The sequence below is a fragment of the Nesoenas mayeri genome (genome assembly GCF_963082525.1).
Source record: "Nesoenas mayeri genome assembly, chromosome: Z".
In the NCBI taxonomy this organism is placed as follows: Eukaryota; Metazoa; Chordata; class Aves; order Columbiformes; family Columbidae; genus Nesoenas; species Nesoenas mayeri.
In genome coordinates, this window is record NC_137542.1 from 3,782,866 (window position 1) to 3,806,327 (window position 23,462).

Sequence of the window (23,462 nt, forward strand, 5' to 3'; positions counted from 1 at the left end):
CATTTGTTTATTCAATAGAAAGGGTGAACAAAAGTTGTGTTCAGAAAAGAGTTTATTCTGTGGGAGAAATGGAAGTTACAAGCCAGTGCTGACCCCTAGGGTTGAGATTATTTCACCCATCTCTGCTATCTATGATATACATGTAGACCCTGACTTAGTCACCAAGGTTCACTTTACAGTCAACAGAGAAAAATACAGAGTTCTTAAGCAGAATCTGACTTATTTTAAATTCCTACTTAGTGGTGAAAATTTTTCTTCAAGGTCAATACAAGAATCTAGATAAGTAGAATTGACATCTTACATTTAGGCTGAAGGTCTGTGTTATCTGATCTGATTCTACACTTGAGAAATTATTTAATTTTATCCAGTTACTTCTGTACCAAGACTCATAATAAGGTCATATCTTGACAGTTAACAATTTTTTTATTCTAGAACAACTTTATCTACAGATATATATTGGAATTCAGTGCAGAATAGTCTGTATGCTTGATGGTTGAGTACCTTTGTATCAATTAGAGAGCATTTGGTTTCATGTCCTCCACATTTCGCAAGAGTGAAGAAACCACCGACTATGTGGCATAAGGTGGGTTCTAGGTCTATAACTATTTTATGAGTTCAATTTTCTTTATTTTATTGTGTACCTGCAGGAAAAAAAAAAAAAAAAAAAGAAAGAGGAAGGAAAAAAAAGACAAAAAACTCCAAACAAACAAAAAACTTTGGATTCATTATGTTAAATGAATAACAAACCAAAAACTGGTCATATGAATCACTCTAATGTGAAAAACAATGAAAATGAAGAATTTACAATTCTTGACTCCCTATGTTTTCTCCACTATTAAAAATAATGTGCCTCACTTTTAAATCCTGTACCTGTGGCTTTGGTCTTAATCTTGTACATTTTTTTTTTTAGCAGTAAGAATATTTAAATACTTTTTGAGCTTAATATACCAACCCAAGTATTAAAATGTAAAGTATATTATTTGAAAAAAAGTGATAGGGCATGGGGCAGGGAGGTTTGAATTTATTTTAAAGCCGATAAGATACAGAATGTTTTGCATCCATGGAGAAGTGAGTTTCATGGCTGCACTGGTTTTGGCTGGAATAGTTTTGTTCATAGCAGCTCCCTTAGTGTTGTAATGGATTTGTGACCAAAACAATGTTAATAGCATAAGCATGTTTTAGCTGTTTCTGAACAGTGCTTGCGCAGTGTCAAGGCCTTCTCTGATTCTCACACTATCCAGTCATCAGAAGAAGTTGGGAGGTGACACAGCTGGGACAGCTGAACTGAACTGAACTGAAGGGATGTCCCATGCCATATAGCATGATAGAAAGGCAAGAGAGGTGGGCCTGTGTGAACCTCATGTAGTTAAATAAGGCCAAGGGCAGGTCCTGCACGTGGGTCAGGGCAATCCCAAACACAAATAAAGGCTGTGAGGTGAGTTGATTGAAAGCAGCACTGTGGAGAAGAACTTGGGGATGCTGATGGATGAAAAACTGGACATTGGCCAGCAATGTGCACCCAAATCCAGAAAGCCAACCATATCCTGGGCTATGTCAAAGGAAATATGACCAGCAGGTCAAGGGAGGTGATTTTCTCCCTTCACTTTGCATTGGTGAGACCCAACCTGAAGTACTGTGTTCATCTCTGGAGCCCCCAACATACGAAAGGCATGGACCTGCTTAAGCAGGCCCAGAGGAGAGTCATGAAGATTTTTAGGGGACTGGAGCACTTCATCTATGAGAACAAAATGGGAAAAATGAGTTCTTTAACCTAATGAAGAGAGGGCTCCAGAGAGACGTTATAGTGATCTTCTAGTACTTAAATAAGGCCTACAGAAAAGATAGGGAGGGACTTTTTATCAGAGTGTATAGTGATAGGATGAGGGTTAATGATTTTAAATGGATAGAGTGTATGGTTAGATATTAGATATTAGGATATCTAGATATTAGGAAGAAATTCTTTACTGTTAGTGTGGTGAAACACTGGAAGAGGTTATGCATAGATATTGTGGATGCACTCTCCATGGAAGTGTTCAAGGCCAGGTTGGTTGGGATTTTGAGCGACCTAATCTAGTGGAAGGTCCCTTCCAGTGCAAACCATTCTATGATTCTATGATTCTATGATTCTATGATTCTATGCATCATTCTCAGCAAAAAAAGTTGGGGAAAGAGGGAGGAAGGGGGAATATTGTGAGTTATGGTGTTTGTCTTCCCAAGTAACCGTCATGCTTGCATACAGTTTTTACTTTACCTATTAAACTGCCTTTATCTCAAGCCATGAGTTTTGTCACTTCCACCCTTCCAACTCTATCCTCCATCCCCCTGGGGACAAGTGAGTGAGTGGTTGATGGAGCTGAGATGCTGGCCAGGGTTGAACCACAATGGTGGCTGCAAGTCTGTCTTCTGCACCAAGAGACCGTGCAAACTCTCACTGCAGATTTTGTGTTTAGCAGAAGGGCATATACACTTACAGGACTCTAATCTGCAAAAGACATCTTCACACTCTCAGAATAAAGCATGTACTTAGAATTTTTTCTAAGTCAGCATGAAGATAAGGATTAGTACAAGAGTGACTAACATTTACATGAATGGGCCCTGCTCTTAGTGAAGGATTTCACCCTCAGCCTTTTTTCAAATATGAGCAAAAAAAGGTTTTCCTACCTCTTGATTCCAGGTAAGAATTAAAAAAAAAGTTTAAAAATTACAGAGAGAGATGCAGTTGACAACAAAATTACCACACTTAGTTTTAACCTAGTTTCCTCTCAACTATTTCACAAGTAAGTTTTCCTGTTAAGAATTACTTTTAATTCTGAATTTTTCTAGTAACAAGTGGCATTTTCTATAAATTTTATAAAAGTTTTTATTTGCTGTTCTAGAGAACACAGAAATACAGACAGTTTCATACATTCTCCTTTTTCAATTTACAAACTGTGTGTTGCTACATTCTAATCATTATTTTCTCTGGTCTGCCAAATAAAATAAAAAATGAACCCTGTATTTCATTACATTACTGAAACAAAAATGTCATGCTTTTGATTCAAGAATTTACCTGTGGAGAATTCAAATCAGTTCATCACTCTATGTCTCTACTTCACAATTTTTTCAGGCTTATTAGCCAAATTCTTATGTTTTCTGGCATAAGCTCTTTGGGTACTTTGCAACATTAAGCTTTTCTTCTCTGAAATATTTCCAATATTTCCTGAGAAGAGTAAACTAGAAGAACTGACCAAATCCAGACAATAAGAGTAACATCTGTTCTCTTATAAAACCACCAACATCTAAATGTTTGCAATATGTAAATTTCAGAATGTAAAATCTGGTGAAAGATGATACCTTACATTAAGCTAATCATCACAAAAGAAAAAAAAAATCAAACAAACAATTTTGTATCATAAATCTTATTTTAACATGTTCTGATTCACTATAAAGACTACTATAGTTGATAATGTAAATATATATACATTGCCAAAAGTACTCACATTATATCTTGCTGTTAAACTACTACAGACTAAGTCAAAATGGATTATGATATTATTAAAATTTTAACAGAATTGAGCTCATTCAGCAGTTGATATGAAAAGAACATTATCAGAGCTATAGGATTGTTTAAGAAAAAAAAAAATATATTTTGCAATATATGCAGCAATTTATAAAAATGATAATAATAATAATAATAATACCAGAGACAAAGGCACAGAATGACAGCATTACAGAATAGTTTGGGTTGGAAGGAACCTTCAGAGCTCATCTAGTCCAGCCTACCCAACAATGAGCAGGGATGTCTTCACTAGATCAGATTCCTCTGAGCCCCATTCAACCTGATCTTGAATGTTTTCAGGGACGGGGCATCTACCATCTCTTTGCTGGGCAACCTGAGCCAGTGTTTCACCACCCTCACTGAGAAGTATTTCTTCCTCATATCCTGCCTGCATCTCCCCTCCTTTAGTTTGAAACCATTGTCCCATTGCTACAGGACCTACCAAAAGGTCTTCCCACACTTTTCTTCTAAGCTTCCTTTAAGTATTGAAAGGCTGTAATAAGGTCTTCCTAGAGCTAAACAACCCCAACTCTCTCAGCTGGTCCTCACAGGGAAGGCATTCCATCCTTCTGATCATTTTTGTGGTGTCCTCTGGGTAACATAAACAGGTCCATGTCTTTCCTCTCCTGAGAGCTCCAGAGATGAAGACAGTATTCCAGATGGAGTCTCACAAGAGTGATTTGTAGGGACTGAATCACCTCCCTTGACCTTCTGGACAAACTCTTTTGATTCAGCCAGGGATATGATTGGCTTTCTGACCTGCAAACACACATTGCTGACTCATGTGCAGTTTTTCTTCCATCAGTACACCCAAGTCATTCTCCACAGGGCTGCCCTTAATCCTTTCATCCTCTAGCCTGTATTAATGCTGAGAGTTGTCTCGACCTAGGTGCACTTACACGTGCCCTGGTTGAACCTCATGAGGGTCAGCCTCACATGGGTCCACTTCTCAAGCTTATCCAGCTCCCTCTGGACCATCCTGTCAGTCAGACATATCAACCATACCACTCAGCTTGGTGTCACCTGCACACTTGCTGAAAGCACACTCTATCTCCCTGTCTATGTCATTGATGACGATATTAGTACACCATTTGTCACTAGTATCCATCCATACACTGAGCCATTGACCACTATGCTCTAGATGCCACCATCCAGCCAGTTCCTCATCCACCAAGCAGCCGACCCACCAAATCCATAACTCTCCAATTTAAAGAGAAGGATTTTGTGGGAGAACTGTGTAAAAGACCTAGTCCACTGATGTAGTTACTCCATTTTAGAAGACCATTAGGTTGGTCAGGCAAGACTCGACCTTGATGAAGCTATACTGGCTGTCTCAGATCAGCTCCCTGTTCTCCATGTGCATTAGCACAGCTTTTAGGAGGATCTGCTCCATGAAATCTCCAGGCACATAGGTGAGGCTGACAGGTTGGTAGTTCCTCAGGTCTTCCTTTATACCCTTTTTAAAACCGGGTGCGATGTTTCCCTTTTTCCAGTCACCAGTCATCATGTCTGAAGGACTGCAAACTCCACTAGGGCACAATCACTGTAGCCCTGGCTACCTCCAATCTTGATGTCACCCGTTAGCTCACTCATGTTGGCAACCACTATGTCCAGTAAATGTTGAGAATTAGGATTGAGAGTGTTCATTTACTTCGCTGAGTTTTGACAAAGGATATAGCAGTTTCATCACTGACTCTCCATTTAAAAATTTGGGTTTTTCTCTATATGTGTTTTCTTATATTTGAGCTAAGTATCTACGAAACTATATATGTAAAATTGGAAAAACTAAAGGTCGTATTTGAAGGCAACATCATATTGATTACAATATCTGGAAAAAAAAGTGATGTAGTATTTCCACCATAAAGTAGAGAATCCTTTATAGTCAGAATTTTTATTTAGGTGAAATTCCATTTATTTTGGTGAAGCAGTAGATTACAGTATTTCTCAAAGATTTAAGATAATTAGCAGCACATATTCTATAAAAATCACATTTTTTAAAAAATCAAAATCATTGCCCATAAGGGTATTATAATTACTGCATGTATTTTACAGTAACGGTTTTTGTCACATATCTGGCCACCAGGGTATTTTTTAATATTGCCAAGTACTTAGGTTCTTTTCCCTGTATCTAGGATAAATATAGTTCTCTTTAAACTGTCTGCACAGTTATTATCCTGTCATTATGAATACTTCTACTCTATAATTTTAAAGACAAAACAATATTGTTCCAAAAGCAACGTCCCTCTGCAAATAACAGCTCCTGCTATTTTGTAAGTTGCTTTCTGCTTCACCAAAATCAACTTTAAAAAAAAAAAAAAAAAAAGCTTTGATAGAGTTCTGAACAGCAAAGAAGTGGGATAGAGATGGCTGCTTAACATGGATTACTAACACTCACTGTATGAGAGTCATCCTCTTGGTAGCCCCTGTTAGTAAGTCACAAAGCATGAGTGACTGACAAAGCTTTGTAGCAGGTGCATCTGGCCAGGCAGGTGAACCAAGATAGAAACCTGGTTTCCAGGACCCTTTTCTCTATCTCTTAGGGACAGGTTAAAACAATTCACATTTAATAATTGGGAAATATAAATAGGCTGTAATCCAGGTTGATGAAGAGCTGTACCTCGGTGGTTGCTCATTTTCTGAACTTTGGTTTGCACTGTGTGAGGTGTCACCATGGGGACAGAGGCTGCCCTTTTTCAAATTCAGCTTGGCAGTGCTGTGCTGAGGAAGTATCTGAGCTCAGTTCCCCTTAACTTTTTGGATGGAGGATCACTAGCTTCAGAAATGGCTATGTCTTTGCCAGCTGAAATACAAATTTGTTGGTCTTCAAGGTTGACAACATACATATCTGCCCACATTGGTGGCTGCATACAGATAGAAAAAAATGACTTTTTTATCAGAGTATTTTATTGTATGGACATATTAGATATCCTTATTTGCAGTGTGTTAGATCTAATCTATATAGTACCATAGACTTTGTTTCTGCAAAGTTATGTTGATTTTAACATTTGACTTATAGCCATGACTGGTATCAGTAAGTTGCATCTTGTGATGCAACTCACCAACAGAGACTAATTTCTAAAGTCTTAACAATAAAATCCATCAGAAAGGAAACTCTCTAGTGTTTGCAGTAGAATAAATAAGTGCTTAATAGATGTAACTGTGTAAGATTTATTTACTACAGATGAAATTTAAATTTAAAATCAAAAAACAGACACACATTCAGCTCATTTTTATAAAACAAAATGACACCTTCCCACAGATGTTCTGCCTCCCTACTGCACTGTCAGATGGAGCTTTGTCACACATGGGAAGCTGTTGAAATCCTTGCAGCCTCACTAGCCTGTTCACTCCATCCCTGTGATGAATAAGGGCCACAGTGACATCCTACCTAACTCAACCTCAGTGGTCACTTAAAAAATAAATCACTTTCTGAGTTAGTCTGTACGAACACTGCCTGGTGCTTTTCTCAGTGCTGAGGCTGTGAGCACATCTGGCAAACACTGGGTGGTTTTAGCCACATGCTGAGCTGGCTCCTGCTGTGACTGGCAGTGACCTGTGCTGCTTTGCTGGGAGTCCTGAGGGATCCAGTGCTCCTCTGCTGGTAGTGAGCTTGATGGTATGGGCTCCATGCTGTTAGAGAACCTTTCTGCCAAAGCATGAAAGAGAAAATAAATTTTTTAAGAGACTCAGCTTTGGAGAAGGAGAAGGGAAAAATAAAATCACTAAACCTGTACTTATCAATAAAGAAAGAAAGGGGTTTTCTACAGCTTAAGTTTTGGGGTTTTTTTTAGAACTATTGGAGAAAAATTGCTATACTACCTACTATAGAAGTAAAATTTAGAAATAAAATTTAAAGCATCTTTGAATAAGTGCGAATACAAATATTAAGCTAGAGAGCTGGGCAATCATCAACCACACGAAATTTAACAAAAACAAGCGGTAGATTTTCCACCTAGGGCAGGTTAATACTGGTTACATGTATAACTTTGGGCTGGAGTGTCAAACACAAATTGACAGCGTGTCCTGTGAGCCAAAAAGGGTCAACCACGTCCTGGGGTACATCAAGCAAAGAATAACAAGCCAATAGAGGACTCTTCACTGTACTGATGTGTCCCCACCTTGAGTCCTGGGTGCAGTTTTGGGCACCTCAGTATAAGAAGGGCATCAGAGTGTGTCTAGAAGAAAGTTACCAAAATGACAAAAGGCCTTGAGGGCAAGACTTATGAGGAACAGCTGAGGTCAATGGGCTTGCTTAGTTTAGGGCAGGGAAGAATGAGGGGTGACCTCATTGCTGAGGGGTGACCTCATCACAATCTATACCTTCCTCAAGGGTGGCAACAGAGGGACAGGTGCTGATCTCCTCTCTCTAGTGACCAGCAATAGGACACCAAGAAATGGAATGAAGTTGCATCAGAGGAAATTTAGGTTGGACCTTAGGAATGGGTTATTCACTGGGGGGGGGCAGTCAGGCACTGGAACAGGTTCCTCAATGAACTGGCCATGACACCAAACCTTTCAGATTTCAAGGAACATCTGGACAATGCTCTTAGTCACATGGTTTAATTTTGCAGAGTCTTCTGAGCAGCAAGGAGCTGAACTTGATGATACTAATGGATCCCTTCCAACTTGAGATATTCTATGATTAGTGAATTTGATGTCTACAGATTTAAGGTTCTAAATAGTTGGATATTTCCTGTCTGTGTGGCAAAGTGGTTAGCACATTTTGAACTTCAGAGATAACACAGAACTTACACTTCTCTAGTATTCAGAAAAAAATAATTTGGAAAGGTTTCCTGCTGTTTGCTGTATACAAACTTATTTAATCTTAAAGTATTGGTTTTGATGAGTATTCATGGTGAAAGGATTATCTCTTCATAGGATACCTTCCACACAATTACATGTATTTCTTTCCTGAATATAATTTTTAGCTTAATTAGCTCAATGAAATGGAGAAGCAATATTGCAATTTTAAGAACATTGTTCTGTAACTTCTACAGTGTATTCCCTTTCTTCTCTTCAAAAGGACCTACATCAATTCTTTGCATGTTGCATGGGTGGGATGTGATTCATACTTGGACTTTTTAAGCTTTTTTTGCAATAGCTCACTGCAGACTGCCTGTTAAATGTTTCTTCCACTGAAGGTCATTTCAATTAAGTAAAGTGGGATGGTTTACTGGGCTAGTTCCACAAGAAGAATTTGGGGGGTGTGTGTGTTTATTGGGCAATGTTGTAGCGATCTCTCAGCCATTTCTGGGATCTAGTGTATCTCCATGGGTAAAAGCATATCAAGTAACAATTTTAACTCCACTTTCAGAGATAGCATACTCTATCTCTTATCAAGGGTAATTGTTTTAGGCTTGATTCTGCACTTGATACAGCAACTTGTTGCTGTGACCAGGAGCTGATTAAAAACTTACTTAAATCATGCTTAAGCTTGAATAAGAATTATGAATTAGCATTTATTTTCTTGTTTTACTTACAGAGGTTTTTCTAATAGAGATGCTCTGTGGATATTCAGTCCTTCACAGAAGACCAAAGAAGAGTCCTCGTTTTACACAGTAGATTGGTGTTAAAACACTTCAGTGCAGAAATTTTGGGCTTAAATCCCACCTCTAAGGAAGTATGAGGCTATATTCAGGGAAGCTCTCCTTTTCCCCTATATTGTAGAAACAGTTATGTATTAGTCAGAGAAGCCACAATTGTCTCTTCAAGTGAAATATTTTTTCCTACTCCTTGTGAAAGTGATATTTTATATACTGAAGGGACTGCACATCATGCTTTTGAAATAAAGGACATTTTTTTTTCTTGAGGAGGGAATTTAGATGCCCGTCTATAAAGGATAGCTCAAAGATGTTTATCTCTTCTTGAGATTTTTATCTAAATCCCTGAAAGAGTCTCTGGTGCTTAAAAGCCACTTTTTGCCTCATCGTATAACCCTCACTAGTAAAGATTCCTTCTTCACTCGCTTGTTGACTGTGAGTCATGCAGATACTAGTTTGAGTCATTTAGTTTATATAAATGGGTTTCTTCAGTTAAAAGGCACCTTAACTTATCTCGACAACACATACTTCTTTGAAATTTAGATGTCCAATTATGAATCCAGGCAAGATTTCCAAATACATTTCTATGACTGCTTCTCTTTGGTCATGGAAAAAGCTTTGTGTTCCAAACTTTTCATTGCAGAACTGCCCTTATGAGGGTTTTGATGTCCTTAAAAATACAGGGTTCTTTATGGATGTTCATGTCATGTTCAATTGCATTCCAAATAATACAACTGAAATAAGACATAGAGAGCAGTTGTGGGAGCATAAAAAGATGCATGGGAAAGCAAAGTTGACTTTCACATCCAATAAAGTAGGGAAACGTGGAGAGGGAAAAGTTGTCTTCTGAGTAAAGAAGATAAAGTTATTATTCATTTATGGCAGACATTAATCCTTCCTGTGTCCTTATAGGATGTCTTCTCTGGAATGGCCTATATTTCTTTTACATGGTATATTTGTAAAAGTGAGTTTGTTCCAAAGAATGCTGTTCAAATTGGTCACTGCTCCAAACAGGGAAATCTCCAGGCTAAATATCAGTTCATCATGTGTGGAAAAAGTGCTTTTCTTATACATATGTAAATTAGAAAATGAAGTTGTCCTTACTACAGAAGGCAAGTCAGATTGTATATTTTCTTAACTGCCTGGCCCACTAGAAGGCTTTTTTTGGTTGGTTGGTTGGTTTTTGTTTGTTTGTTTAGTTGGTTTGGTTTTTTTGTTGTTTGTTTTGTGGGGTTTTTGTTTGTTTGTTTGGTTTTGTTTTTGTTTGTTTGTTTTTGTTTGATTGGGGGTTTTTTGGTTTTGTTTTGTTTTATTCCTGAAAATAGAATACTATGTTACCTTCATATCTGCAAATAAGGTGCAAATATTAGGACATCTCAAAGTTATTTGTGATTTCTTTTTTCCTGCTTTAGAAACAGACTGGAATTCTACCAAAATAACAGATTTGGTGGCTAAATTGGAGATCAAATAATGAATTGCTTGTCAGAAATAGCATAGAAGAGAGGGTGGAAAAATAAAATTCATGCGTTCATTCACAGCTACAGTATGTGCGGTTGTTCATGATATAGTTCAGCAAACACTGCGGTGGGGAAAAATCTATGTTCTTCATGTGGACCTGGAATAAATTCCAGAAGATAAAGTACAGAAATGAAATATGTTAATAAAAATGTGCTAAATGCTGTGCGAGTCAAATAGTCAAACCAGAATACCTGCCAGTGAAGAACTGAAGAATTAATAACCTTTAAATAAAGCTATAATACTCAAGGTAATTTTTGATTATTATTTTTTTTTAAAGAGACAACTCTAAAATATGTATTTAATAAGGTAATATCTGTTTTTAAAGCATTCTTTTTGCAATTTTTTCCTAGAAACTCTTCATTCAGAAAAAGGAAATAAATCAGCTTTTATGTCTCTAAACCTTGCACCTTGTACATAGCAAAATGTAGTCTGAGGGTATTAAAATACTGTCCAGGGAGGCACATGAAATACTGTAGTCCTGTGTTAAGGATGTTTTTTTCCCAGGCTGTCTCCTCAGCAACAGAAAAACAGATTATGCAACCCTGCTGGTGTGTTAGAAATTGATGTTCACCCTCTAGTACTCCTGTGGCACTCGCTGTCACCATTTGAGAACTTATAGTAAAGCATAATTCAGAAAAACTAGTAAAGAGAAAGTGGCAATAAGCCATTCTGTTTAAGTAACATGAAATGCTGATCATGTAACTGGCAATGTAGTTGCACCTCTTCTAGGAGGTAAAACCTCTTATTGAGAGCTCCAGCAAATGCCTCAATAATCCTTAGGGCAAGACTGAATATTTGTATCAACAGCAAAGCTTTTACAGGAAGGCCTTATTCAAGAAAAAAGTTTTCTTTGCCTACTTGAATATAACTACTTTTATGGTCAAGTGGTTAAATTACTTATTTGCAAGCTATGATTCCCAGTGTTTGTTATCAGGCCTCTGGGTGGATTTTTGAGCCAACCCAGTGACTTGTGAAAAGTCTTAAAGGCATGAAATAGGATATGAGAATTTTTTCTACTCATGGTGAAAGAAGATCTTTTTAAATAACAAGACATGTAAAGCTAGTTGCAATACTGCAGTGGGAAGGGGAAAGGGAATGTGGATGCTCTTCCTCTGCTACCTTGCTTTCACACCAAGAAAAATCAGGCTCATGGGCAAGGGGGAAAGAGTGGAAGGACTGACAGTCAAATCTTCATTCTTTATTTATTTCCAGAGCACAGGTGCCACAAGGTGCAGCCAAAATGTTATTGTGGTGCCCCTGTGCAACCCGTATGGGTTTCTCATAAGGAAAAGAAGTATATTTTGACATGTCCCTGGAAATCCACAAAGCAAATATTGTTAAAGAAGGTATGATGATGCAAATGTGGATGCAATTGTGAGTAAGGACATAACTTTTGTTTGTTTGTTTTTCTTTTTTGGCACCAAAGCTAAAAAGGAAACATTCACTGAGGATGCTTCAGGAGGGATAGAAGATGTTTCAGGTATATGAGATTTTTTTCTTCCCTCTTGATAGACAGAAAAATAAACGCCATTTATTAGCTTTCAGAGATATCTTGCCTGGGGGAGAGCCCTATCAGCTGCTAGCAAGAGATGTGGGAATTGTCAGGACGAAAGAAAAACAGACAGAAACCGACTGCTGCAACATTAGAGGGAGTTTCCCAACAAAACAGACAAGTTCCTGGAGAACATCAGCAGGAGGAAAAAGGCGAGCTGTTATTAGCATGTCATCGCTATGAGGCAGTATGACAGAAAACTGCAACTTAAGCAGCAAATTGAGGATGGGAAGGTAATGGAGTAGCTACCTGACATGCAAAACCTGTGTTTGCAGACTCTGTCCTGTGGACTCCATGGGTAAGCTCAGCTCACGGAACATAAAACACAGACACTCTTTCAGGGGTGAAAAGTGAAGATAAAAGGGGAGGAAGAGCACATTTATAACCACATGCATTGCACGTGACAAAGGTATGGAGAGACATTTTGTATGATTCATGTTTATTCAAGACATGCAATAATTTTAATACACTAGTTTTGCAAATGATATCCCCTCCTCCCGGTCTGTTGCTGCCCTTTGTTGTTTAGCTGGTTGAAAGCTTTGTGTGCACTTTCTATAATGTTGTTGTTGTTGTCATTGTTGTTGTCATAAATGTATTTATTTAGTTTTATTTTTCAGGATGGGACAGGAAGAGATTCAAATGAGAAATGCTTCTATTGCTCTTGTTTCCATGTGATTGTTTACTCTCTTGTTAATGTAAATTCTTGGCTGCACTGTTGCAGTTTGTAACTCAGAAATCCTAAGGAAACATTAATTAAAATAAAAGTCTGCTTTTAATCAATTCTCATATGTATTTGACTACTTCAGCTCTATTAAAAAAAAAAAAAAAAAAAAAAAAGGAGAGAGAAAAAATAAAATAAACTCAAAAAAAGACAAAAAAAGAACCCCCTAAAGAAATCTGTCAAGTGAAAAATACATCGCTGAAGTTGTATTATCCATTATGACAATTCCTCCCTGGCCAACGTTTTACATTGTTATGATAATTCACTCTGCAAAACAAGCGTGTGGGCACATACGGCATCCTATTATTTCTTTTGCTTTCTTGGAGTCAGACCCTGTTATCACAGGTGCATTTTCTGGCTGCCTCCTCCTTCTGTGTAAATGAACATTGGCATCAATCCACCCCGGGAAAATCTCACTGACTCTTCTTTGCAAATGTTATGAGGTGCAAAGGACTCTACCGCAACACATGGCAATTTTATCCTTTTGCATTCAGCCAGTTGTGCAAGCAGTCTCAAGTTGCCTGTAATTGCCCAAATGCACGTTTTACAACCATCCTGCAATTAAATGCAGCTTAGTGTGCAATTAAAACTCCTCCTGCCAGGTGCTCTCACATCAGGACCATGCTTCATCAGCCAGGACACAGGTGGATCAGTCAGCTTTTGGGAACTCTCTGGCTTCTCACATCCTGCTCATGGTTGATCATGGCAGGCAACAGATATCCACTCTCATTGGCATTTTCCTCATCAGCACCATTACAAGAGAGATCATGGGCACATATGTACCATGATAGGCCTTGTATAATTCATGAAACCTTCTCACATACAGCCTGCTCTCAGTACGCCATCAATCCTCACCAGCGAGTGCAATCTGTTCCATAGCTGTCTGACAAACTCCTCTGCTGATCAACACAATCTGCAAGGTGTAGGAGGCAGAATTAGTCAGATTTCTAATAGCAACAGCCTGTCCTGGCAGAACATCTTTCATGGCTATGACTACAAAATGAAGGAAGAGTGCAAAGTTTACTTTGGGGAGGTGGCTTGTGCAACCATCCTTGGTGACCACATCACTGCATGATAATAGTCTCACCATTCTTTGCTTCTCAACCTTCATCGGAGCCACAGATCAGCAAGTATCTCCACTGTTGTTTTAGACCCCACTTGCAACTCTGTTGCTTTCTATCTGCATCCAGCAAACCTGGATTTCTTAATAAAACACACAGTAAGTAGGTCAGACCAACAGGCTGTTACCAGTTTATTCCTGATACTCTCACTTTGCGTATTTGTGTTTCACCAACAGAGTTATAAAAGCTAGATCATCTCCAAAAGATGGAAACAATCCTTAGTCAAGGATGTTACGGATGATTTTCCAAGCAGAAATGCATTTTCGCATTGGATTACAGGAGAGAATTTGTGCACTACACTTTGCAAAATAATTAAGATGACCATTTTTCCTGGAAGCAGCTCAGTGTATCACATTACTTACAGCCTATAACTCTGACCTAGATGCTCTTACTTGGTCCCTCCTCTGCTGAGGCTTAATTTTAATAAAACCATGTGCTGTACAGACACACATATTCTCACAAAGTCTGAAGTCTCACTATGTTCTACAGGAATAAGGATTTCTAAGTTTCAGTCTGTGCTCCCCTATTTTCCTTTAGGCTGGAGTACAGTTCACACAGAATAGACAGGACCCTGTATCTCACATTCATTAGATCTTTAAAATGGCTGATAATGTATTCATTAAAAGGAATGATTGCTAGAAATATATCCTAAAAGTCACTGTAAACTGTTGTCTCTTCATAAATTTATACTCTTATGAGGGAATCCTTCATCTAACATGAAGATGATCAAGTCTGGAAACCATAAAAAGAAAAAGCAGATACTGCTCAATGCTGCCATAATTGGCTTGTAAATCTGCCATTCTTTAGAAGGGAATAATGTATCTTCAACACTATTCAAAGAATAAAACTTGAAGTCTCAAAATCTTGCTTGCAGTCGGTTGGTGCTCTTATCTGTTGTCTGAGAAGGACGAGAAGCTGTTGATATTTTTAACATAGTTACAATACAGCATAGTAAACATGCGTTGTTGAGTTTACCAATCTCAAAGCAATCTATAACTTAAAGATTATATGCAACATCATATATTTGTAAATTTTCTTCTCATCAGAAATATCTTCTTATGGCTTTTGAATCAGAAAATCTTCAAAGATGTATGGGTATGTGTAAGTCATAAATTCACAGAAGCACGGAGTGATTTTGGTTGGAAGAGACCTTCCTGGGCAATCTGTTCCAGTGCTTGACAACCCTTTCTGTGAAGAAATTTTTCCTAATGTCCAATCTAAACCTCCACTGGCGCAACTTGAGGTCATTTCCTCTCGTCCTATCACTTGCTACTTGGGAGAAGAGACCAACTCCCTTCATGCTACAACCTCCTTTCAGGTAGTCCCACCCCTCCATGAGTTAAAGAGAAAGAACTGAATATTGGAGAAGAAATATTTATCGAAGTTTATTTAACAGATGTATAACATATCCAGCTCAGGAGGATCAGAGATACCTTCTTTCCTTGCTAGGATCTGAACATAATACTGTCCTCCAGAGTAGAAGGAGAAATGGGTGCATCTTTCTATGGATTAGGGAGGATTTCCAGTAAATGGAAGTCAAGCACCAAAACAGCAAGAAAATGAAAGCTATTATTTGTTCTGCTGGTTTGTGTGGTGGTGACAGAGAAGACCAGAGACTGGAGGAAGAGGAAGAAATCTCTATATAAAGAAAAGTGTAGCTGAAAATATATAGCTAAGTACTTTTGAACTTGACTGTAAAGAGAGATTGATGCATTACTTCTCGTGTTTGCAGTGGACCTGGGGCATACCTACCACTTCAAATACATGCTGCATAAAATGGTTTTCCAAATTATGAGTTTTATTTTTATAACTATGATGTGCACACATTTTCATGATTTCTCAGACAACAAACTGGCTCTCTTCTTATGTAATTAGTATCTTCTCATATCAGTTAAGCAAGCAGATGGTCACACAGTATGTACACACAGATCTCCAAATGTTTCTAGTGTTTGACTCTTGTTGATGGTCACAGTCAACAACATCAAATAGGATCCTCTCCAAATTGTGATAAAGCAAAATGACTGTTATGTTGGATCAAAGGCAGTTATTCATTTAGGTTTAGTAGAGTGTTCATTATAGTCATTATAGTAATACACATTATATTACATAAATATGGGCACAGTGTAAATAGCCCAATTTTGCAACAATTCATTCAAAGGAGTGGGAAAAAAACTTTCAAGTGAGTAGTTGCCACATGATGAGACTGCTTAACTCGGGACATGCCGTTTGCTGGAGTAATAGTAGTGGTAATTATCCTGTGGTGATTGTGTTTCATAAAACATGGACAAAGTGAGGACTACAATAAATCACCTGGGTCCCAGTCATGCTTGTCATATGAACTAATAGTTGTGTTTTGGAAAAACTCTTTTCTATGTACTTTAGTCATATTGCTTTTTGGAGTTTTTATTTCTGTTTTCAGAATATAAGTTTCTATTATTTTCTCCTGTTTTAGGGATACTCCATAGTAGTATAGACATAAGCATTTGATTAGCATTTCAGTAGTTTGTATTTAAAAAAAATATATCTAAAAAATTATATATATATATATAAACACCTCTAAATTTCATTGAATTCATAAAACTTGTTACATACAAATAAAAAAAAATACCTTATGCAGGTTTTTACAATAACTCCCAGTAGTTCATCTCCCTTGGAGTCAATAAAAATCCAAAGGATTTAATAACATAAGAAATATCCCTCTTGGTGAGATCAATGGTCCATCTAGCCTAGCACACAATTTACAGAAGTAGCAATATGAGATGCTATTTAGTGACACTGTAAGAATTTGTTTAATTTCTCAGTTTTAGTGATTAATAGAATGCATTAATACATGAAATAGTGTTTAATATATGAAAAAGGAGACAGAAAAATGTTTTAAAGCAAGAAGACAGTATTAATTTTGTTTTCACACTAGATCTTTAGTGACTCAGTAAATGTATAAATTGAAGATTTAAATAAACATGTCTTCCCCATGTGTGTCAAAATATATGGGTCTTTTGGAATGCTGGAAGCACAAATAAGACTGAAAGTAGGCAGCAAAACTGTGAGAAAGTGCAACTGCATTCACTGAGCATCCTCTGCAACCAGCATGAAATTCTATTTCCCTCAAGGAACGTGCAGTGAACCTGAAGCTTTATTACGAAATCCTCACGCAATTGGGGTCATGGTGATCCTGAAACAAAATAATAAAAGAAAGTCAGCAGGAACAATGATGAGACTTTCTGTCTTCAATCCCAACAGGATTCCTCTGTCTTTCCCTTGCTGTTAAGGTACAGCCAAGGCATTATTTATTCTGACCCATACACCTGTGTGCAGCCAGACTCTGCTTTGAACACATGCTCTGGGTGCACACAGGTACTCTGGAGCACCACTCTGTCACTGCTGCTCCCTTCCCTCTCTGAATCCCAAACAAAAGGATAATGCTATTGTCCTTCTCCGTGATGGTTGTCCTATTCTTCATATTGCGTAAGTCCCTTCCACCACGCAATAAAAAACCTTCTACATTCAAAAAAGACAGGGATTACTGTCATGGTCTGCTGGGAGCTTTTAGGAGTTGTTTGTTTTTCTTTGCTTTGCTTTTGATTAAGAGAAAAGGCAAAAAAAGAGGAGCAAAATAAGCATTTTCCCAAGAAGAAAAGGATAGGATTGTAACCCCCTTATTTAAAGCACTAGCAGAAAAAGTGGAGCACAAGGGGTGCGTGAAAGTCGTGATCAAAGCGGAACGATTGATGTAGTTGTGATAATATCTATAACAAAAGACCATAAAGAGAGAATGGAGCTGTTTTAATTTCTTCACTGTCCAAGGCTATTTTCCCCTGCCCGAAGACCTAATGCGGATACAGACAGCTAGCAATTTCATTAATATGTGACACTGTGACAGAAAATTGCTTTTGCTAAATGCTTCATCTCATTGAGTCTTATCAAGAAAAGCTTGCTGATTACATTGTCATATGCCATGAGAAAAGAGCAACACACAAGGCAGTTGGAATCTAGCGTAATAGCCAGAGAGTGTAGAGAGATGCTCTAGAGTGCTGTTTAGAGCATAGTATTCAAAATCACCTTTTCTAGGAACTTCTGTCTCATCACTCCACCTCTAGGGAGAACTGAAAAAGACTGGCTTCACTTTACTGTAGTTACACTATACTGGGAACACTCTTGAGACCTAATAAATTCAAATTTCAAATCCTCCTCTTGGTCATTCTTATCCTTGACTGAGAAGAAGTTATCTCATGGTGTTTGTGCAAAGCAGATTTGTTTGGTTTTTTCTCAGTTTTTAACCATAGTCTTTTACATTTGTGACCAGTGACAGGAAAGGGAAATAAAGCTCTTCCCACTCCTCCTCATTGCATGATGAGTGAGCATCACCTGTTTTCTGTACTTCAGATGATGGAGGAATGTACAGAACTGAAGATGTGTCTGTAAATATGGTTCTGAGATCTGAATAAACTGAGCAGTAAAGCCTATAGTGTGCCTTTTAAATTTCTTTTTTTCCTTCCTAGCTAATAGTTCTGAAAATCAACTTTAGACCATGAGAGTTAATTTCCTCTTAGATTTTACTATCAGTTGTAATATGTTTATGTGGCAAGGTTTTGGTAGCGGGGCTGCTACAGGGGTTGTTTCTACGAGAAGCTGCTAGGAGCATCTCTCATGTCCAACAGAGCCAAGGCCAGCCATCTCCAAGACAGACCCATCACTGGCCAAGGCCAAACCCATCAGCAATAGTGGTAGTACCTCTGTGATAACATATTTAAGAAAGGTAAAAAACCTTCTGTGTAGTGGCAGAGTAGAGAGAGGAGTAAGAACAGGTGAAGTGAGTTGCAGATGCCCAGGTCAGTAAAAAGGAGGGTGGAAGGTGCTTCAGGTGCAGGAACAGAGACTCCCCTTCAGCTCGTGGTGCAAACTGTGGTGAGGTAAGTTGTCCCCTGCAGCCCATGGAGACCCATGGTAGAGCAGAGATCCACCTACAGCTCATCAAGGATCCCACGTCAGAGCAGGTAGGTGCCTGAAGAAGCCTGTGGCCCTGTAGGAAGCCCACTCTGGAGCACAACCTGTGGACTCATGGAGATCCTGTGAAGGAGCAGGTCTTCTGATAGGACTGGTGATGCTGTGAGGAACCCGGACGGCAGCAGTCTTGTTCCCAAAGGACTGCACCCCATGGAAAGGATTCACTCTGCAGCAGTTCACAAGAATCTGTCTCCTGTGGGAAGGACTAATGTTGGAGAAGTTGGGGGAGGACTGTCTCCTGTGGGAGGTACTCTAAGCTGGAGTAGAGGAAGAGTGTGAGGAGTCCCCTCCCTGAAGAGGAAAGCAATAGAGATTGTGTGATGAACTGACCACAACCCCCACTCTCTGTCCCTCTGCATTGCTGCAGGGAGGAGGTAAAGAAGTTGTGAGTGAAGTTTACCCTGGGGACAAGGGAGGGGGAGCGGGAGGGTGTTTTAAAATGTGTTTGTATTTCTCATTATCCTACTCTGATTCAATTTTTAATAAATTAAATAAATTTCCCCAAGTGAGCCTGTTTTACTCATGATGGTAATTGCTGAGTGATCTCTCCCTGTCCTTATCTCAACCCCACAAACCTTTCATTGTATTTTCTCTCCCCTGTCCATCTGAGGAAGAGGAGTAACAGAGCAGTTTTTGAGGGCACCTGGTGCCCAGCCAGAGTCAACTCACCACATCAGCTCACAATATTCTTTAAGTCACACTCACTGAGTTTATTTGGAATAGTTGATAATGCCATTTGAATTCCACATAAGGCAGATAGATTGATAAAACAAATAAACAAAAAAGAAATTATAAAAAAAAAAAAATAAGACACTAATTGAACAACTGTACAATTGTGAGTGACGGATGATGCTTAGCTCTTTAGCTGCTTTCCCACTTTACATTTCCCAAAACATCCTTTCAGTTGTTTTGTGATGACAATTTACTTCACATTGTTTGCTTAGCACATGAAACTTTAGATCAGACTTCATGCCTATTGTTAAGAATAATGGGCACAGTTACAGTTTTGCAAAATCAGAGACGGCAAGCGGAATACCAGTGATCACTTGAGATCAAAGCTGCAATATTTTTAAGTCTTTGGTTTTATATACATTTTTTTTTTTGCAAGAAATTATTAAGAAGAATTTTACATTATGGCAGACATTATGCATGTCACTACTGTAAGCTAAAACAAAGATCTTGTGATGAAAAAATGTGTGCTGCTGAGTTCGCGAATGTGTCTGCTGTGGTATTTTATTAGAGACTATCTTTTGAAAAAAAAAAAAAAGTTGAATCTCATAGTTCAAAACTTAAGGCAAGGTGCAATTGTTTACCACAAAGAGTGTCAAATGGAGGATTTGTTGTGCAATATTTCCAAATGCTAGTTTCTCTCCCTTTTCTGAAAGCCATTTAGAAATGTCTTCTGTTGAGTGTGATGTATATATGTTTTCTGTGTACTGTGGTGTGATAACTCTCCCCAAGCTCTCACAGCAGGTTGAATCCTTCCCTTGATTCCAAGCTCCAGTGTGAGCCAGAGCCCATTTCCATGCACAAAATTCCCCATTAGGGGAACTGGCTGCCTCACTTCAGATGTCAAGTGAGCCATGATATGTTTATTTTAGATAATAGCGGAATTTCAGCTTAAGGGAGAACATGAAGTCAGTATAATCAGTTCATAAATTCATGACAGTATCTAAACAACTCCAAATTGAGAACTCTAATAGAAATGTATTCCCAAGGATATCACACCATTTTATGAGCTCTACATCTTGTTCTCTATGAAGTCAAGGGAAAAATGTAGACGATTTTCTTTTTATAATAATCTTATTCCAATGATTAACTATATGACCCAGTTGGAATTAATCTTGGTATAAATACATCTCTTAAGACTTCAAGAAGCTCCACTGAATTCAGATGATTCTGTATTAGTTACCAAGTTCCCACAATACTGAACATACATACATATAAAAGAGAGTAATGTTAGAATAAATAATATTATTAATATACATTAGCTATATTAATTATATATATTAATTAGCTATATTATATTAGATATATTAAATCATGACAATCTTAGAGAGACATAAATTACAATTCAGTGTTTGTGAAAGAACAATGAGAAGTAGGTGTGTGTAGCAGAGGTCACTATCTATGGGATCAACAAGCAGTTAAAGTATGTTTGGGGAAAAAAATGATGTAAAATGGAAATAAATAGAAAAGACTGGGATGACATTTCTAAGGGAAGGAGAGAAGGAAAGAGAGAAAAAGAGAAAAAAAAGAGGGGTTGAGAAAAGGAGGTGAAACCTAATATGTTGGTACTAATCTTTATTGGGCTGTGCCTATGAGCAGAGAAGTTAATGAGCTGGGAAAAATGCTCAGTATTTTAGTGCTGTGAGACAACAGCAAAATCCCCAAGCAGATGGGTCATCAATATAAAGATTAAAGTCTTGGACAGTCAAACAGTTTTTGAAAGAATACTTCTAAGTTGTCAAGAGATGAAAGAATTTTGTAGTAATAGTTCCAACCAGTTTCAGGGTGCAATACCCATTAAGTAGTAAAACAGAGACAAGAAGTAATGCAAAGTTGCAAGCAAGGTACTCAGATTTTTTGTTTGCTCATTTGTTTATTCTAAGAAATGTGATGGCACTCTAGAGAAAAGTACACTTCAAAATATTGCTAGATTTTACTACTTCAAGATTTCAAAGTCACTTGCCATTGTCTGCTTCACGGACCATAGGAGGGAGCATTTCTGCAGCACAAGCCATTACATGTACTCTCTAATTCCTACACTCCACCCCTGCTGTGTTACATTAGTTTCAATTTATTATAAATTTAGTTTCAATTTATTATACACCATGTTTAAAATTTAGGTAGTCTAGATGACTGTGACAAAGGACTTCATCATGTTCTTGTTGAATCAATGATTAATTAATTTACCTAATCTACTTGCTAAATTTTGAATAGTAGAGCCTTGAATGAAGATTGACTTCCTCTGCTTGGACCTTATGCAGCTTTAATATTTGGTCTCTTTCTATCTTATTTAATAAATACCTGTCATTCAGAAGAAATGTTAAGTCACTATGACAATAACAATAGCTGTCAAAATTATATCCAATGCATTTCACTAACGCTTCTCTTAACTAGACACTTGGAAATAAATCAGTATTGCCCTGTACCTGAGAAAGAAATTAATTTATTTCTTCAAGGTCAATTTGTGAAATGAATTGACCACCAATTTTGGTGGAGCCCACTTTAATTCTCAGTATTTGGACTCATATCTTTTTTTTATCTTGACCATTCAGAGGATGGCAATGAGTGTGATAGAGAGCTGGTGAGTAAAAGCTAAAATACATTAGTAAGCTGAAGGGTAAAATACATTCTGTAAAAACATAGGGTTTGAAAATCTTTCGAAGCATGGAGTTCAATCACTTGCAATGCTGTAAAATCTATCATAAAAGTATTTGCCTCTGTTTTCAAATACAGATGAATTTTCCATTATTCTTCCTTAAAAAATTGCTGGTTTATTTGGAACATTTACCTAAATCCAAGCTTAAAAACCATCATCAATGTATTCCCCTTTGACCTGGTGTAAATTTTGGGCCAACTATTGTTCTGGAATTTATCTAACATTGTCTTCCCTTTTGCCTTCTGAGGTACCTGTACAGAGAACCTTTGTCTGATTTTATGTCTATTGTCTGACTAAGGACTGTGACAACGTTGAAGCGCTCCTCCCATTCTCAGTGGAACAAAGGACTATGTTATGCCTTAAATGTCTGCTTTTTGTTACCTTGGGAGGAAAAGATAGGCGACTGTGGAGGCAGGCACCTCATCTCATCTTTCCCGAGGTTTTGTGATTGATACTTTGGGCGGAAAAGATTGATGGCTGTGGAGGCAGAAGATAAAGGTAATTAGCAGCGTTGCTGTGAAAGGCCTCATGGCCTAATTGGAATGATAGAAATGAAACATCTAGTGGAAGAACAACTATCAGGAGGAACCATGAACCAACAGCTACCGCTGACGGGCAAAACAACTCACTTCTGGTCAGTATTGTGGACTTTCCCCTAGTTTGAAGACCCTAGACCCATTTCCAGAAGTCTTCTTAATTAGCATGAAAAGCAAACAGAGGGTGGAGATGAACCACCCTCTCCTATCTTGCATGTAAATGAACGGGGTTATAAAATGATCTCGCACATGATATGAGGTGGTGGCGTGTAAATCTTCAACACGTTCTGTACCCTCCAGAGGTCGTCATGGGACAGATGTACCTGTGGAGTGGTAGTATCTTACTCTCTTTATCTCTCTGATATGATAGTTTTCCTTCTCTCTCTCTTCTCCTTTTTCTTGAACATATAAAAGTAATATCATTGTAAGTTCTATTGCTAAAGTCTTGCTAAGATTCACATTATAGCTACTAATTGTTGCCAATCCACCGTTTTTAGAAGGGCTTTTGATGTCTATTTTTGATAACTTTTGTGATAACCTACTTTTG